Genomic DNA, 18,312 nt, shown 5'->3' on the forward strand with positions numbered 1-18,312 from the left:
ATGTGTTTCTGGGTTTGTAACATAGATAGAGGTGATATTGGGGACAATAACAAAATGAAAGGGGAAGGGCATGGAGTTATACAGCAGAAAAGTTTTGGAATTCATTGGAATTATGCTAGTAAAATCTGAAGAAAATTTGATAAGGAAGCTGTATATTGTAAGCCCTACAGCAACCGCTGTGATAATAACTTTAAAAATATAGTGGAACAGTCATTAAAGTAATTAAAATGCTATTCTAGAAAATATTCACTTAATACAGAAGACAGTGAAGGAGGAGCAGAGGGGGACGAAAGAGAATGAGGCGTAGAAAACAAAAAAGCTAAGTTGTAGGTGTAAATACAGCCATGTCAGTAAAAACACCAAGTATAAGGGAATTAAATTATCCAAACAAAAGGAAGAGATTGTGGAAAAGAGCAAGATCCGATGGTGTACTGGCTCCATTTTATTTTCTTAATTGTCTTTGTTAACATTTTATACACATAACAAAATGTTATCATGTTAATGGCTTTTAAGTGTACAATTCAGTGGCATTAAGTAAATGTAGATTATTGGGCAACCGTCCATCTCTAAAATATTTACATCATTTCAGACATAAACTCTAAACCTACTAAATAATAACTCTCCATTCCTCCCTCTCCCCAGCCCCTGGCAAACACCATTCTACTTTCTGGCTCTATGGATTGGTTACTCTAGGTAAGGTGGAATCATAACAGTATTTGTCCTTTGGTCTGGCTTATTTCACCAAGCATAGTATTTTCAAGGTTCATCCATGTTGCGACAGATATCAGAATCGCATTCCATTTTACAGCTAAATAATATTCCGTTCCTTTAGCGAGGGTGGTATTAGCTATTTCCTTATTGATTACACTTTACTAAGGTATAATGGACAAATAAAATTGTATATATTTAAGGGGTACAACATGACCATCTGAATTACGTGTACTCTACGAAATTATTACCATAATCAGGTTCATTAACACATCCATCACCAACTAAAACATAGTTATGCTTTGTTTTTGTTTTGTATATATATAGGTGAGAATCCTTAAGATCTTCTCTCCTAGCAAATTTCAAGTACACGACACAATATTATTAACCATAGTCGTCATGCTGTGCATTAGATCCCCAGAGCTTATTCATCTTAGAACTGAAGGATTGTTCCTTTTGACCAGCATCTTCCTATCTCCTCCACCTCCTACCCCCTCGTAACCACTGTTCTACTTTCTGTTTCTGAGTTCAATCTTTTTGTTGTTGTTTGAGATTTCACATAGAAGTAAGATTATACGGTATTTATCTTTCCTTGTCACCACGGGGAAAGAATAGTCCTTTTAACAAATAGTATTGAGATCATAGGATTCCACGCGCAAAAGAACGTATTACGTAAAAATTAACTTGACCTAAATGTAAGAGCAGAAATTGTAAAAATCTGAGAAGAAATCATAGTTGCAAACTTCATGACCTTGGGTTGGTGATGATTTCTTAGGTATGACACCAAAAGCAGAAGCAATGACATAAAAAAAAAGACATAAATTGGACATCACTATAAAAATTTTCATGCTGCAAATAAATATTTCACACACACACACACACACACACACACACGCCCTAGATGAAAAGATAATCCATGGAATGGGAAACAATATTAGCAAATCATATATCTAAAAGGAAACATACCAAGAATATATAAAGAACAGCTCAATACCAAACAGACAACCCAATTTAAAAATGGGTGGGGCACCTGGGTGACTGGCTCAGTCAGTTAAGTGTCTGACTTCAGCTCAGGTCACGATCTCACGGTCCATGAGTTGGAGCCCCACGTCAGGCTCTCTGCTGTTAGCACAAATCCTGCCTTGGATCCTCAATGTCCCTCTCTCTCTGCCCCTCCTCCACTAGCGCACATGCACTCTCTCTCTCTCAAAAATAAATATTTTTTAAAAAGAAAAGGAAAGATCTTCAACATCATTCATTGTTAGGGAAATGCAAATCAAAACCACAACGAGAGAGCACTTCATACCCACTAGGACGGTTACAATCAAAAAGATGGGCAAAAACAAGTGTTGGCAAATATGTGGAGAATTTGGAACGCTTGTGCGTCATTGGTGGGAATTTTTTTTTTTTTAACGTTTATTCATTTTTGAGACAGAGAGAGAGAGACAGAGCATGAACGGGGGAGGGGCAGAGAGAGAGGGAGACACAGAATCGGAAGCAGGCTCCAGGCTCCGAGCCATCAGCCCAGAGCCCAACGCGGGGCTCGAACTCACGGACCGCGAGATCGTGACCTGAGCTGAAGTCGGACACTTAACCGACTGAGCCACCCAGGCGCCATGGTGGGAATTTTAAACGGTTCGGTCACTTTGGAACCAGTTTGTCCCTCACAGTAGTAAACACAGTGTTACCATATCCCCCAACAATCCCACTCCAGGCATAAAATCAGGAGAAATGATCTACACAAAAACTTGTACGTGAATGTTCACAGCAGCTTTATTCATAATAGTCAAAAAGTGGAAACAATCCAATGACTAATGAATAGACAGACAAAATAAGGCATATCCAAACAATGGAATGTTATTCAGCAATAAAAAAGAATGAGGTATACGATATACACTACAAAATGGATGAACTTTGAAAACATGCTAAGTGAAAGAAGCCAGTCACAAAATACCACGTATTGTATGATTGTATTTATTTAAAATGTCCAGAATAGGAAAATCTATTGAGCCAGAAAGTAAATTAGCAGTTGCCTTGGGCTGAGAGGAGGGTGTGGGGGAATGGACAGTGACTGCTAACAGGCATGGACTTTCTTTGAGAAGTGATCAATACTATTCACACTTAGGGCACCTGGCTGGTTTAGTCAGTTAAGCGTCCGACTTTGGCTCAGGTCATGACCTCATGGTTCATGAGTTTGAGCCCCGCGTCGGGCTTGGTGCTGACAGCTCAGAGCCTGGAGCCTGCTTCAGATTCTGTGTCTCCCTCTCTCTCTGCCCCTGCCCCGTTTGCACTCTGTCTCTCTTTCTCTCAAAGGTAAATAAACATTAAAATTTTTTTTAAATAAACTTACATTGTGTTGATGGTTGCACAACCCTGTGAATGTATTAAAATTCACTGAATTATATATTTTAAATGGATGATATCTATAGTAGTACATGTATTATATCCCATTAAAGATGCCTTTAAATATCCATACAAAGATGTTCCAATAATTAAATGCATTGACATTGCAATAGTAAAATGCTAACAGGGGCACCTGGGTGGTTCAGTCGGTTAAGCATCTGACTTGGGCTCAGGTCACGATCTCACGGTTCATGGGTTCGAGCCCACGTCGGGCTCTTCACTGACAGTGTGGAGCCTGCTTGGGATTCTCTCTCTTTCCCTCTCTCTCTGCCCCTCCCCCATGCATGCTTTCTCTCTCTCAAAAATAAATAAACTTAAAAACATAAAATAATCACATAAAGTGCTAACATATAGTGATGCTTGAAATTTGAAAATATTTCTTCAAATATTAATTATATCCAGCCCTGCCCCTTACCTGAATTCCAGCCCATGTTTCCTACTGCCTGTAGTCCCCCGTCTGGATTTCCTGTTGGCCCCTCATGCTCAGATACGGTCCTCCTCTTAGGGGCCCCTCACCGATATAGCATTGCCATTTCTGCAGGCTTCTAGACTGAAAAGCTCAGTACCCACTTTTGACTCCTACATCTCCCTCGTTCATAAGTTCAGGTGATTTCACTTCTGCCCAAGGTCACCCACTCGCTACCTCCCCTCCATGCTGGCGGCTGCTGCCGTAGTTCAGTCCCTCAGTTTTGCTCCTGCATCAGGGATGATCTGTCACTTCTCCCACCATCCCGCACCAATCAATGCCAGGCTAACACCCCCAGGAAGAACACAGCCACATCACACCAAACCTCAGTGGCTCTCGGTGGCTCCCTGTGCTTATTGAATAAAGTCCAAATTCCTTCTTCTGGAAATTCATGACTTTCTAGGTGCCTTTTCCCCCTATTTTCATCTGTCCCTGACGATTCCCTTCACAAATACTTTATATCAAAAGCCATCTGCCATTCCCTTTGAGCATCACTAAACCTCTCCTTTGCCTTTGCCATGCTGTTACATATCCCGTCTCCTTGTCCACGAACGTCCAGATGCCTGGTGAGGCTCCTCCAAGAAGCTCTTCCCAAGCTGGTGACAGCACCTCCTTCTTGTAAACGGTCCTCACATTCTATCATGTACCAGTCATGCTGCAGACAACCGTTCATCAGATATTGTAACCCTCTAGGTGCATCCCATCTTGTACTGCTATTTCTAAGCTCATTCATCCATCTCTTCTTTTCCTTGAATATTACAACCAGTCTTTGCATGGGATTCTTCGGGGCCTAATCTGTGCTCGGAGCTTCCAGCACAGGGCCAGGCACTTAGTAGGTACTCAGTAAACATTGACGAACACAAAGCAGAGAGAAAAAAACAGAAATACTTCCCGGCTTTGCAGAACTTACGTTCTCACGTGGAAGCCAAACATAAATTATGTTGACGCAAGACAGGAGGAGGGAAGTATACGATAAATGTGTCCCTCAGTGTTATCGAGCACAAAGGTGACATTTAACACAACTGAGAGGAACAAGAAGGGGCTACTGACTGGGGCGGGATTCTAAGGGATGGATTTAGGATGAAGAGCATTGCAGATTAAGGGAATAGCATCAACACGTACCCAAGTAGAAAAGTGTCAAACACATTTGCAAGAGGTGAACTGTGGGATACGACTGATGAGTAGGGCGTATGCTCAGTTGGAAGGGGAAAGGGTTCTGTAGCCGGAGACGAGCCTTGAAAATTGTGTTGGAGACAGATCACAGAGAGTGTAGGACTCCAGGCTACCGAATTTGGACATTATTCCGCAGGCAGTGAGCAGCCCTAAAGATATTCAGTTGAGCAATGATAGAGCTCAGGGGTTAAAGGAGACCGAAACGCCTTCCTATAAAGCAAACTGTGTCTCGATGAATAATCAGCTGCTGATTTACCTGATTTGTAAATCTGGCTGTTCAGATTTGAAAAATGCCCCTTGCAAAATGAGGGCAGATGGTGATTAATTTTTAAAGGGACAGCAAAGAGTATAGCTCCCTTCTTTAAAAAAAAAAAAATTGTTACAACCTCTATTTTCCTAAAGTATGCATAAGTTAACCAAAGACTCCAGGATAAGTTTCTGTTTGGATAATGTTTATTTTGGTACCTTGAAAGCTTGGCAGTTGTTTAGAAATTCAATTACCACTCGCCTTTAAACAAAACCACCCTTGGGAATGGTGGGTTTGAGCTGATCTCAATATATTAACTTGACATTATGAGGCGGTTACACTGCAGGTTCAGAGGGTTGATTAAATCTTAAAATGAGCACAGAACAGGCACCGAAAGCACACACTTTGTTTAATTGGCTCTTTCAACAGACGAGACAAAGGGGGAAAGAAACAGCAACATCAATGGAGGCTATTTTTATTATTGTTTAAAAGGAGGCCTCCTCTGTGTCAGATGGGAAACCTAGCATCAACTCTCGCGGCTTTTCTTCGAGACTGCGGATACAAGAAAAGTGCAAATTGACAGGGCTAGAAGGAAACTGAGGCTCCGAGCCACATGTAAGCCAGCTGAGAGGAAGAAAGGAATGTTAAATACGGACACGGTCGATCAAAACTTTAATGTGCTCTAGCAATTAATCATTGTATATGCATATACACATACACATCTTTTTGAACTTGATTCTTAGCCAAAAGGCCAAGAAGCGATACGTACGCATTTTTTAAACCGAATCCAACAGTTTTAACCCATGGCAGAGACATTTAGATATTTATTGTTCACTGATAATAATCAAATGGTTCTTCCTCATTTCCCAGCCTCCCTGTTGGTTAGATGGAGGCCAGGTGACTGGTTCTGGCAAAGGCGCTGAGAGCAGAAATGAGGTGATATCACTAGTGAGCTGAAGCATTCAGGAGCCCGTGTCCTCCCTCCATGCCTTCTCTTCTCTTGTTACAGGGGTCCTGGAGGTCCTGGGTTCCCGGTGAGTCAGCTCAGTGATGGTAGAGTGTCTGTCAACCTGGATTCCTGAGCAAGAAATAAAGTTTAGTTATGTCAAGCCACTGAGATATTAGGGTTTCTTTGTACCATAGCACAGCCTCGCCTATTCTGACTAGCCCATCCCCAGTAGCTATCCTTTCTGTTATCGTGCTGCATCCCCTAATTTCTGGCTGGACACGTGGCTACCCAAAATGAAGACTATATTTTTCAACGTCCCTAAGTGGCTGAGAGAAGCAAGACGTTTAAAATCCAGCCAATGGAACGTAAATGGCAGTATGGTCTCTTCCTTAAGAAGCAGCAATAATATCCCTTTTTCTCTTCTTCTTTGGCCTACTCTTTATCGTGCTGCCCGGAGTGTAAATGCTGCCATCTTGGACAAGAGGTCAAGGCCACAAGAGGCGCAACAACAGTAGAAGAAGCCAGAGTCCCCGAGAGCATGGAGCACCACACTGATTGCAGACAGCTTTGCCATATTTTTATGTGAATGAGAAATAAATTTATACTTTCCTCATGCCATTGTTGTTTCCAGAATCTTCCATATATTTAGATGTTTGGCTATGTCACCAAATTATCTGTCTTTCTCACTTCTTCTACAGATGTTGTGGAAATAAGTGGCCAGAAGAGAAGGCCAGAGGGGCACCTGGGTGGCTCAGTCGGTTGAGCGTCCGACTTCGGCTCAGGTCATGATCTCACAGCTCATGAGTTCCAGCCCCGTGTCGGGCTCTGTGCCGACAGCTCGGAGCCTGGAGCCTGCATCGGATTCAGTGTCTCCTTCTCTCTCTGCCCCTAACCCACTCGCATTCTGTCTCTGTCTCTCTTAAAAATAAATAAACATTAAAAAAAAATTTGTTTAAAAATTAAAAAAAAAGAAGGCCAGAATCAGCACTAGGGCTGCCCAGTAGAGTGGATATTTTAGATCACTCAGGTTGCCTAGGACAGCTTTACAACTCTTCAAGAAAAAAAGATCCTGGAAGAAGTAGAGGATATGTGATGACATAGGTACGGTTAGTAATATTACCTTACCTAGGAGGTAGAGGCCATAACTGTTCATAACAACTTAAGAGTCCATTTCTTTTCTTTTTCTTGACTCTGAGGTAAACTCCTGGCAAGAGAAAAGCCACTTCCTGTCTCTGACTTGACTTTCTTTTTTTTTTATTTTTAGGTTTCCCACTTGAGATTTCTCTCCCCATTCTGAGTAAAACTCATTGCTACTTATTTGCTGAGCATTCACCCATGTCTTATTTTTTCCCTTCATGATATGGTCCCTTCCACATCCTGAAGTCTCAGTGGGTGTGAACTTTCCTTATTCTTCCTGTCCATTTCACTCCCATAATTTATGGTTTGCTACCGAGAGCCCTGTTCTGCTATGGAACAGAATAATTCCCATACCCAAGAAGTGTCACTAGAAGGAAAGCTCCACCGAGGCAGGGATTTTTATCCGTGTGTCTCTAGTGCCTTGAAAAGTACCTTGCATATAATAGGAATTCTATAAATACTTGCTGAATTTAACATCGAACAGTCTTCTCTGCTTCCCTCACTACCACTCCACTATTTCCTTCTGCGTTATATCAGCTTATGTGTATTCAATGCACAGAAATATCCTGAGTGACCAACGGCCAGAGTCTAAAAATATATAAATATCGAACTTAAATACACGAATAGGCATCTTTTTTTAGCATAAACTTTGTATAACAGAATTTTAAGCAACGGATAAATTAAAGCGTGAGTTTATTGTAAGCCATACTGCGTTGAGAATACATTTCTGGGTGTACGAGTTCTACCTAGAATCGTGCTGTGATAAAAACCATCTTCCAAATTCAGTGGCATACAGCAAAAAACACTGAATTCTCATGCTCCCACAGCTGCAAGGTGGCTAATTTAAGGCTGGCTCAGCTGGGCTTGGTTCCAAGTTCCAGGCCAGGTCCAGATAGGCCCTACGTGTCTCCATATTTTCCACGCGAGGTGGTTACCCAGGGAATGCTCTTCCCACGACAAAAGGCACTGAGCACAAAAGGTAACTCCAACTGCGCGGGCACTCTGCTTGTGACCTATCTGCTAACATCCCATTGGCCAAAACAAGTCACATGATCATACTCAGCGTCAAGGGGTCAGGGAGTAACTCTGACCACTATGAAGCTCTAGCAAAGGCATGAAGGCATACAGAAAGTGGAGAATTGAGATCAGTGATTCACTCTGTCACACCAGGTTTGAAAAATCTCCAACGTGAAATCGGGCTATTTTCTGATAGAAATGCATCTCTATTAAACACTGCGAACTGACACAAGAAAGGAAAGTGGAGCATGAAATCCCCAGAACTTAACTCAGGGGTCCCTAATTCTGGAAAACAGTCTTCTGTTTTTCTTTCTTTCTTCTTTCTTTCTTTCTTTCTTTCTTTCTTTCTTTCTTTCTTTCCTTATTTCTTTAATGTTTGTTTGTTTTTGAGAGAGAGAGAGCGCGATGCGTGGGGAGTGGGGGGAGCAGGGAGAGAAAGGGAGGTGCAGAATCTGTAACAGTCTCCAGGCTCTGAGCTGTCCGCACAGAGCCCGACCTGGGGCTTGAATCCAAGGAATGGGGAGATCATGACCTGAATCTAAGTCAGATGCTTAACCAACTGAGCCACGCAGGTGCCCCAACATTCTTCTGTTTCTGAACGAACCACACATGCTGGGGAAAGGTGGTGAAGGTGTATTCTGGATTCACACCTTCTCCCGAGCTTATCGTGTTCCATCCTTGTCTAAAGCTTTTGACTCTTCCCCGGGGGAAACCCTAGCCGGAGAAGTGAAATCAAGAAATTTTATTTACTACCTTTAACCTCATTGGGATGATGGTTCCTTATCTGATTAAAAAGAAAGTACCTTGAATGCTAGAGAGGATTACAGAGTTAATGGAGGGTAGGCAATATCAGAGACCGACAAGATTCCCATCAACAGTATGGGTCCTTTGACATCTGACACATCAATGGCTTCCCAGCCTTGTTGACTGTTGCCTCCCTACTGTGGTCACTCTAGGGGACCCTTGACCTGGGGTCCTCAGACTGGACAGAATTTGGGGGACTCCTGAACTGGGGTGGAAAAAAAGTTAACTAATGTGTAGCTAAACTAATGTTTGATTAGTGTAATAGCATTTAGCACTTCCCTCAATTATGAATATAGGTAACAACCCATAATAGTATCAGCAATGCCTGTGCCTTTATCACCAAATCACACATTGTTTTCTTATCACATGATGCTTGTACATATCTTTTGTAGATAGCTTTAGAGATGTGTGTGTTTAGCACGACTTAAAAACTCAATAATTATTAAATCCATTGCTAGATATGGTTCTGTAATGTGTTCTACTACATTAGAAACATGTTTTGCTAATACTTTGAGAACTGTATTTGTAATCTAAGTATTTTGTGTCATGAATGTAAAGACATTATGCTGAAATAAGTCCATTGGCTTCACCAGTCTGCCATTGAACAAGTAAGATTAAGAATTTCTCCCACAGGTGAGGTCGCTAGACCCTCAGGAGATGCATTGTGGGTTCACCATGTGCTTGTATGCAACAGCAGGTGCTGTGCCCCAAAATACCTTGGACATATGGTTTCAGTTCATTCCCTTTTATCCATATTTCAAACCCTTTCCCTTTTCATTGCTGTGACTGTCCTCTGCAGAAACTATCCCAACCCCACTCCAGTTTCTTCTTATGGTTTCTAGAAAATCTGTAAAAATCTCTTTTTTTTATCATTCTTTTATCATATCTTAGTCTCCAACTACAAGGAATGGTCAAGATGGGTTTAACTTAGCAATATCTCCATATTTAATGTTAAAAATTTCCTCCTGATCATGTTACATCTCTTGAGCTGTCACCAGGGAAGAGAAGTTCACCCCACTCCCTTGTCTGCCAGTTCTTACCTAAGGAACTATCGCCTGATACTGACACGAAGTCTTCTCTCCATTAAGGATGGTTCTGCCTTCTTCCCCAGATCCACTTTGAGACAGCTTCATACCCTCTCCACAGAGTCTTTTCTCTTTTGTACCAAGCAGCCACTGACTCTTCAAATATGGCAAAGGCCTGCTTGGTCTCCAGACCTCGCCTCACCCTTGTCCCCTCTGCATGCCACTGTCGATGTATGGAGCCCAGATGGGAGAGTGATGCGTTACACATCTTCCACGTGCCACCCAACTCAAGACTTTGCTCATTTCACTGTGGATACATCACGTCTGTCTGGGCGATCAAAGATGAGTTTGTTTTATTGATGCTTTGTAGATGACCAGTAGGGATGATCCAGTCAACCAACCATTTATTGATTCACTTCACATTCAGGATCTTGTACAGAATGACCCTATCAAGCCATATATATATTATATATATTATATATATAATATATAATATATATATATAATATATATATATATAGTAATATATATATATGTCCTGCTATGGACTGAATGTTTATGTATCCTCCTCCCCAAATTTCATATGTTAAAATCTTAACCCCAAGATAATGATATTAGAGATGCGGCCCTTGGGAGGTGATTAGGTTCTAAAAGTGGAGTCCGAATGAATAGATTAGTGCCCTTATGAGAGGCCCCAGATTCGAGCCCTGTGTCAGGCTCTGTACTGATAGCTCAGAGCCTGGATCCTGCTTCAGATTCTATGTCTCCTTCTCTCTCTGCCCCTCCCCCACTTGCATTCTGTCTCTCTCTGTCTCTCAAATGTGAATAAATGTTTAAAAAAATTTTTTTAATAATAATAATAAGAGACCCAAGAAAGATCCCTCACTCCCTTCCACCATGTGAGGACATGATGGGATGTCAGCAGTCACAACCCATAAGAGGGCCTTCACCAGAGCCCTACCGTGTTAGCACCCCAATCTTGGACTTCCAGCCTCCAGAACTATGAGAAGCAAATTTCTGTTGTTTATAAGCTTCCCAGGCTGTGGTATTTTGTTAGAGAAGTCTGAAAAAACTAAGATACCACCTGTAATGGACATTATGATGTAACACCAGATTCCCCATCAGAACTCATTGTCCCATCTGCTGAGAGTGCTTCTGGCTGATTTCCCTGAGCTGTTATCTCTTCCTGGAAACTACCCTTGGCTGGAGATAGCTACCTCACCCAACAGGATAGTCACATCCAATGACTGGTCATTGGGGGATATAGAGGTTCAGAACTCTCTTTATGACATTAGAGAACTGTGAAGGGCCATTTCAGCCTCAGAGCACTGCGTAGGTCAGCTGAGGCCTTTGTTGAGACTGCACTGCAGCCCAGCTTCTCCCAGTACCTGATCCTGCTTCCTTCCCACTCACAGAGTTTGATCCCCAGAGCTCCAACAGCTCCACATGCTAAAACCTATCTCAGAGTCCACTTCTGGGGGACCCAACCCGCAGCACTCCCTCACCCCATTCCAGGGCCCTAACCCCACCAGACCTTAAATATACCACTCAGATGTCCTGTTTATTGCCATATCCCCAGTACCCTCTACAAGGCTTGGCACAGAGGAGGAATTTAATAAATGTTTAATAAATTGAATTTAATCTGCAAATTTGACCAGCCTGCCAGAAGTACCCTCCTCTAAGTCTTCTCTAGTAAGAATCTTGGCAGTCTATAAGCTATTTGCCAGTGGGTCAAAATAAACAGCTTGCTACTTAGCCATCTAGAGGTGCTCTCTGAGAGCAGTTAAGGGTCCTGGCAGGTGTCTCAGGCCATACAGCCAAACACCAGAAGGCCAGTGCCAAGAGCCTACTTCCCTGGGGTCCCTGTCACCCCAGGTCCCAGGCCTCAGTGAGACCAGCTTATAATAGACAAATGGGCACCCAGCCCAAAGCACTGCTCTTGTCCTTCACAGAGGGATTTCTCTCTGAGGCTGATGCTTAACCTTTAATCTTGTTTTGCTTTATCATTGTATCTTCTGGTTTTTAACCACATTATTTTTGAGCCATATGAATTTGTTATATTGCTGTAAGTTTCACAGGATCAAATATTGGGTATTTCATATACTCGACCTGAGTGTTATCCAGCTTAATTTTTTATTATAAACATTTATTCTTATTGTATCTAATTTGTCCTAAAACTTGCTTTTTTGTATATTAATTTATACCTTTTTTTACATCTTACCACTTTGTTCTTTCATTCTTTTTATTTTAGCTTGATTTGTCATTTTGTTCATTAGCATGTCCTTTTAAATTGGCTTCAGATTAACAAAGCCATTTTCCGTCACCACCACAATCAAAGAGCTGAGTTCCTACGAGATTCTCCTTACAGCCCTTGAGGACTACTGGGAATGTCGCAATTGGTCTCTCCTTTAGGAGAAGACTGTCTTCCTCCTACCTACCCATGCCAAGTACCGCAAATAAGAAAAGATAAGGGGCACCTGGGTGGCTCAGTCGGTTAAACGTCCAACTTCAGCTCAGGTCGTGATCTCGCAGCTTGTGAGTTTGAGCCCCACATTTGTGCTGTCAGCACAGAGCCTGCTTTGGATCCTGTCCCCCTCTCTCTCTGCCCCTCCCCCCTCCCTCATGCACACTGACGTGCTCTCTCTCTCTCTCTCTCAAAACTAAATAAGCTTTTAAAAAAAGAAAGAAAAGATAAAATAATCCATGTGCTTGGTGCTTACTTTAGGGCACTGGTTCTCAACCTTAGCCCTACATCAGAGCCCCCTGAATTTTTTAAAATTCCAGTGCCATTGACATACAGTGGGTTATACTTTTCAGGTGTACAATATAATGATTCAACAATTCCATATATTACTTAGTGCTCATCAAGGTAAGTGTACTGTGATCCACTTTACCTATTTCACCCATCCCCCCAAGCCACCTCCGCTCTGGTAACCATCGATTTGTTCTCTATGGTTAAGAGTCTATTTCTTGATTTGTTTCTTTTTTCCCCTTTGTTCATTTGTTTGGTTTCTTAAATTCCACACATGAGTGAAATTATATGGTATTTGTCTTTCTCTGACTTATTTCACTTAACATCATGCTTTCTAGATCCATCCGTGTTGTTGCAAATAGCAAGATTTCATTCTGTTTTTTATGGCTGACTAATATTCATTGTACATACACCACATCGTCTTTATCCTTTCATCTATCAGTGGACACTTGGGCTTCCATGATTTGGCTATTGTAAATAATGCTACATAGACATAGGGGTGCCTGTAAGCCTTTGAGTTAGTGTTTTTGTGTTCTTCGGGTAAATACCCAGTAGTGCAACTACTGCGTCATGTGGTAATTCTCTTTTTAATTTTTTGAGGAAACTCTGTACTGTTTTTCAGAGCAGCTACACCAGTTTGCATTCCCACCAACGGTGCATGAGGGTTCCTTTTTCTCCACATCCTCGCCAACATTCATTTCTTGTATTTTTGATCCCAGCCGTTCTGACAGGCGTGAGGTGATATCTCATTGTGGTTTTGATTTGCGTTTCCCTGACGATGGGTGTTGTTGAGCATCTTTTCACGGGTCTGTTGGCCGTCTGGATGTCTTCTTTGGAGAAATGTCTGTTCATGTCTCCTGCCTCTTTTTTAATTAGATTGTTTGTTAGGTGTCGAGTTGTATACATTCTTTATGTATTTTTGGATACTAACCCTTTATCAGATATATCACTTGCAAATATCTTCTCCCATTCAGTAGGTTGCCTTTCACTTTTGTTGATCGTTTCCTTAGCTGTGCAGACGCTTTTTATTTTGATGTGGTCTCAATAGTTTATTTTTGCTTTTGTTCCCCTTGCCTCAGGGGACCTATCTAGAAAAAAGTTGTCACAGCCAACATCAGAGAAATTACTGCCTGTGCTCTCTTCTAGGATTATTATGGTTTCAGGTCTCACATTTAGATCTTTAACCCATTTTGAGTTTATTTTTGTATGTGGTGTAAGAAAGTGGTCTAGTTTCATTCTTTTACGCGTAGCTCTCCAGTTTTCCCAACATCATTTGTTGAAGGTGAATTTTTCTTTTTAATACCAATGTTCAGCCATTCTCGATCACATGAGAATATTGGGGTGGAGTCCAGGCATTAATATTTCTTAAGCTCCCCCAGGTAATTCCGATGGCGGTAACTTTGAAAACCACTGGTCTGTGACTGCTCTTCAAAGTGTGGTCCGTGGACCCACAGCAACAGCATCACCTGGGAGCTTATGAAAGATGCAGAACCCGGGGAGCCTGAGTCACTCAGTTGGTTAAGAGTCCAACTCTTTGTTTCAGCCCTGGTCTTGATCTCCACAGGTGTGTGAGTTCGAGCCCTATATGTGCAGAGCCTGCTTGGGATTCTCCGTCTCCCTCTCTCTCTCTCTGCCCCTCCCCTGCTTGTGCTCTCTCTCTCCCACTCTCTGTCTCAAAAATAAATAAATAAACTTAAAAAAAAAAAAAAGCAGAACCTTAGGCCCCACTTCAGTCTTGTTGAATTCTCATATGCATTTGGCAAGATTCTCAGGGGATCTGTGTACATACTGAAATTTGAGAAGCATTGATTTAAAACACACTTTGATGGGGTTTGCATTTTCACCCTTCTTTGTAAAAAAATCTTTGAAGACTTGAGGATTCTGCATCACAAATATTTGCAAGGTTAATCATTTCTATTCTCTTTTTGATTTACCCTATCTTATAGGAGATAGTAATTTGGCTAGTTGATGATAAAATGCCTCTTTCCCAGTTGGACTAAATTGTTTCTAATTAAAGACATGGAGAAAGTTGAACTGATCAGAAGTTCCTCTTGAGGAGAGCATCATGTTTCTTTGGAAGGTTTGCCTGGAGAAGCCTGGTGGGGGAAAACAGAGCAGCCGTGGGCAGGATCATCGGCAGGTGCCAAAATCTGAGTGGAGGAAGAAAAGCACTCTGCTAAAACAAGGACAGAGTTGGCTCCTGAGAGGGAGAGGAGAGAGAGAAAGAGAGAAGGGGGAGAGGGAGACACGGGCAGAGAAAAGAACTTTCAAGGTCAGTGGAAGATGGGTACATGACCCCTCAAACTCTCCATAAGGGTAATGAACCCCTGGGTATGGCAACAATTTGGGGGAAAACAGTGAAAAGTCTTAGTGCACCCAGGTTATGACATAGGAACAGAGTAGAGATTTGATGTTTGGATACAGAAGCTACGACCAAAAGGACCATGAGGAAGGTAGCCTTCTAAGGTCCACAGAAATCACCCAGGGAATATTTTGGGCCATTAGAGGCTGTGACACTAGGGTGTTGAGTCCAGTTTATTTTGATATATAGGAGTGGGAAGGCCTTAGTTGAGGAGTGGGTTCAGTGTCTTGCTTCCCCCCCCTGGATTGCTGGAGACAGGATAGGTCCCCCCCACTGACCGAGGCTGCCTGGAAACTGTAGGTTTGACTTAGGCTTGTTTGGGAAAAGCAAGCAATTCCTGGCTTCCCCAGAAGCTCCTGTCCCTGAATGGTATTTCCAACCACATTTCCCAGAGGTCCCTGAGGACAGTGAGAGCTCTTCCCTATCTGACTCCAGGCTTCCAAAAAGCAGGTGCCACGTTTGCTCTTAAACTCTTAAAGCCTTCAAGCCTTCGCTAAGTTGGGGCCAGAGCCTCCACATGCTGTGCTGGAGAGGATGGCTTTCCTTCCTCCAGCTGGGAGGACCTGAGACTGTTTCCTCTCACAGGGAGAAAGTTGGGCCATCTCTGCAACACTGTGCCTCCTCCAAGCTTTCTCACTCAACCAAACCGAGCATTCTCTTGCTGCAGGATTTGGTAGCGGCAAGAAAGTGTTTCCCTTCCTCCCCTACTCAGTGGGACTCAGGACAAGCCTGGCCCTCATACCCAGCGTGCTTCTCTTCAGACTGCTCGTGTGCTGGCCAAAACACGTCAGCAGCAAGCACGCCATCCTGGTGCCAAGGGGGTGTTTATAAAAATTGTCCAGATGCTTATTTCTCTCTTCCAGAAATTGCCTTCTGTCTGATCCAGTTTACCAATTTGTGCCAGAACACTGGGTCTTGAAAAACTGTAAAGAATATTTATCAACATCACCCAGAAGTTTTCTCCTTCAGCCATCCCATTCTTCAACCCCACCCCCAACAAGTACATCATTCTAAATTGTTAGGGATGGGGATTTCAATACATAGATATTTTCTTTCTTTTTTTCATGTTTCTTTTCTCTTTCTTCCCCCCCCCCCCCCGGCCGTGTTTCTTAATTGTGGCAAAAGCATACCTAACATAAAATTTACCATTTTCAAGCGTGCAGTTCAGTGGCACTAATATTCCATTTCGATGTGGACTCAAACTGGGATTGTTGGCCGTCTTCCAAGAACTGCCTGCTTTGTTGCATCCCTCTGATTTCCAGCCTTGTTTTTGCTTATAGGACAATGACCAGAATGGCTCTCTCTAATGAAAAGTTTGTCTTCTAATCTGGCTTAGGCTCCCTGCTGTCGTGTTGGTGTGTCCAGCCATACAAAGCAAGCCCCCGGGAAATCTGTGCGTCTCAGTGAAGTGCTCATTTGTCTTTGGTGTGTTCTCTCTCTCTCTCTCTCTCTCCCTCTTTTCCTCTCTTTCCCTCTCCCTTTCCCTCTCTCCATGCCCCCCCTTCTTTTGGGTCCTGCCTTCACCTGTGAATCATAATAAGTGAAGACTCAGTGTGGGCTCATGTGATTTCTGATTCCATCTTGATAAGTCTCTGAAGGATGTAGTTTTGCTTAAGTAGAGAAGGAAAGCAAGGTATCCGTGGTGGGATGTGGCAGAACACAGAGACAGCTAACTCCAGACTTACTGCTCAGGACACACTGATTAAAACAGGGCGTAAAAGATCTCTGCAACATAAATCTGAAGAGGGAAATCAGCATTAACATGAAAGTGCCAGAGAAGTAAGTTTTATCCTGAAAAAAATAGGAAGCCATGGAAAGTAGAGGAGGAGTCTAAATCAGTCTGGGTAAGGGAGAGCTTGTCCCCAAAGAAGACGCGCTGTGGTTTGAGTTGCAGGCCTGCTGGGTCCAGGTTCTGCCATTAGAGCAGGAGAGGAGGGACCCAGGGAGTTGGTGGGCAAAACCCAGGAGGACCAACCCAGAGAAGGTGGTTGGTGACCGGGAGTCGGGGAGGAGAAAGGTCTCGAAGGGGAGCTCCAGACATACAGAGACTGCAGGAATGGAGGAGCCAGTCACAGACAGGAACCGCATGCTGAAGAAGTAGCCCAAGCAATGGAGCAGATATTTGCCAGCCCTCGCCCATCTGTCTTCCACGGTGACATCTCCACACTGAAAGGTGCACCTCGGGAACACCTGCCACCCACGGACGGTGGGCTTTTCTGACTGTGAGAGCCCACTCAGCCCACACATAGGAGCAGTCGGAAGTCCTCGAAAGTTAGTTACCCAGGGGCAGCCTCCTATCCGTATGGACAGGAGTGGTGGACAAATACCCCAGCTCCCTCACCCCTCAGGTGGGAATACTCTGAGGTGCGCCATCTCTGAGTTCTCCGACAGGACTGAGCCTCCGTTGCCCACTTGGGAATGGGCTCGGTGGCACATCCTTCATTGGTTGTCTTCCTTTTGCTGTCTATCGAAGTTTCCCTCACCTCCCAAATAAATCATTCACACCCTAATCCTGGTCTCTGGCCTCTTTCCAGGGGGGCCCAACCCAAGGGAAGCCTCCCCCTTAGTGTGTAACCAGAACCCCTAGATATCCACTGAAGGTGTGCAACACTGAGCCCGGGGGTCCCCTCTCCCCTGCAGCCAGCCGTTCGCTGTGGTCTTCTGGGTCTAGTTAACCCAGCCAGGGGAGGAAACAGACACAGGGGGCTCCACAGAGGCAGGGCACCTGGGCACGTGCACCACCTCTACCACCAAGGCCATGGACAAATTCAGGGCTGGGAAAGGGCCCTGGGGGTCTGGAGCCCCCTTCACCACATTGGAGGGAAGACAGTATGGTTGTGGACATCGAGGGGACCCCATTGGGGGCAGCAGGTGGGGTTCTCTTGCTAACCTGTCAGATGCTGAGACTGCTTTGTTTCTCTTCATCAGACTGGAGTCTTGGGGACTTTGTGGGTCATCTGTCCGCCACCTCAGCCGTGCTCTCCACGCCTAACTCCAAGGCAGAGGAAAAGGATTTGTTAGTATGATCAGAAAGGAAAAGGAAAGTGATATTGGGACCGCCCACGATAGCACCAAGGCTGCCCACTCTCCAGCTGGCCTTCCGGCAAAAAATGGCCAGGGTTTGCCCATTGACTTGCCTTGGTGCTGAAGAAAGAGCCGACGGGGTCTCAGGCTGTCGTCCACATCAGTCATTACCGGGAACTGGTACTGACCCCAGTAGCTTGCTGGAAATTAGTGCGGTGAGGAGAGGTCATCTGGATGCAAATAGG

At 43.7% G+C, this 18,312-nt stretch overlaps 1 long non-coding RNA gene across 2 annotated transcripts; it reads right to left on the minus strand.

Annotated features, from left to right (window-relative positions):
* Positions 1 to 5,808: 5,808 nt before the first annotated feature.
* On the minus strand, positions 5,809 to 18,048 carry LOC132665729 (uncharacterized). Of its 2 annotated transcripts, XR_013554417.1 has the most exons (3): positions 11,014 to 11,157; positions 9,945 to 10,375; positions 5,809 to 6,075 (listed from the first exon to the last, which is right to left on the minus strand). It is a non-coding gene; the product is annotated as an uncharacterized LOC132665729 (long non-coding RNA). The 2 variants fall into 2 exon arrangements; XR_009604232.2 differs by lacking the exons at positions 9,945 to 10,375; positions 11,014 to 11,157 and adding an exon at positions 17,934 to 18,048.
* Positions 18,049 to 18,312: the final 264 nt, after the last annotated feature.

This window comes from Panthera onca, chromosome A3, assembly GCF_046562875.1.
Source record: "Panthera onca isolate mPanOnc1 chromosome A3, mPanOnc1 haplotype 2, whole genome shotgun sequence".
NCBI lineage: Eukaryota > Metazoa > Chordata > Mammalia > Carnivora > Felidae > Panthera > Panthera onca.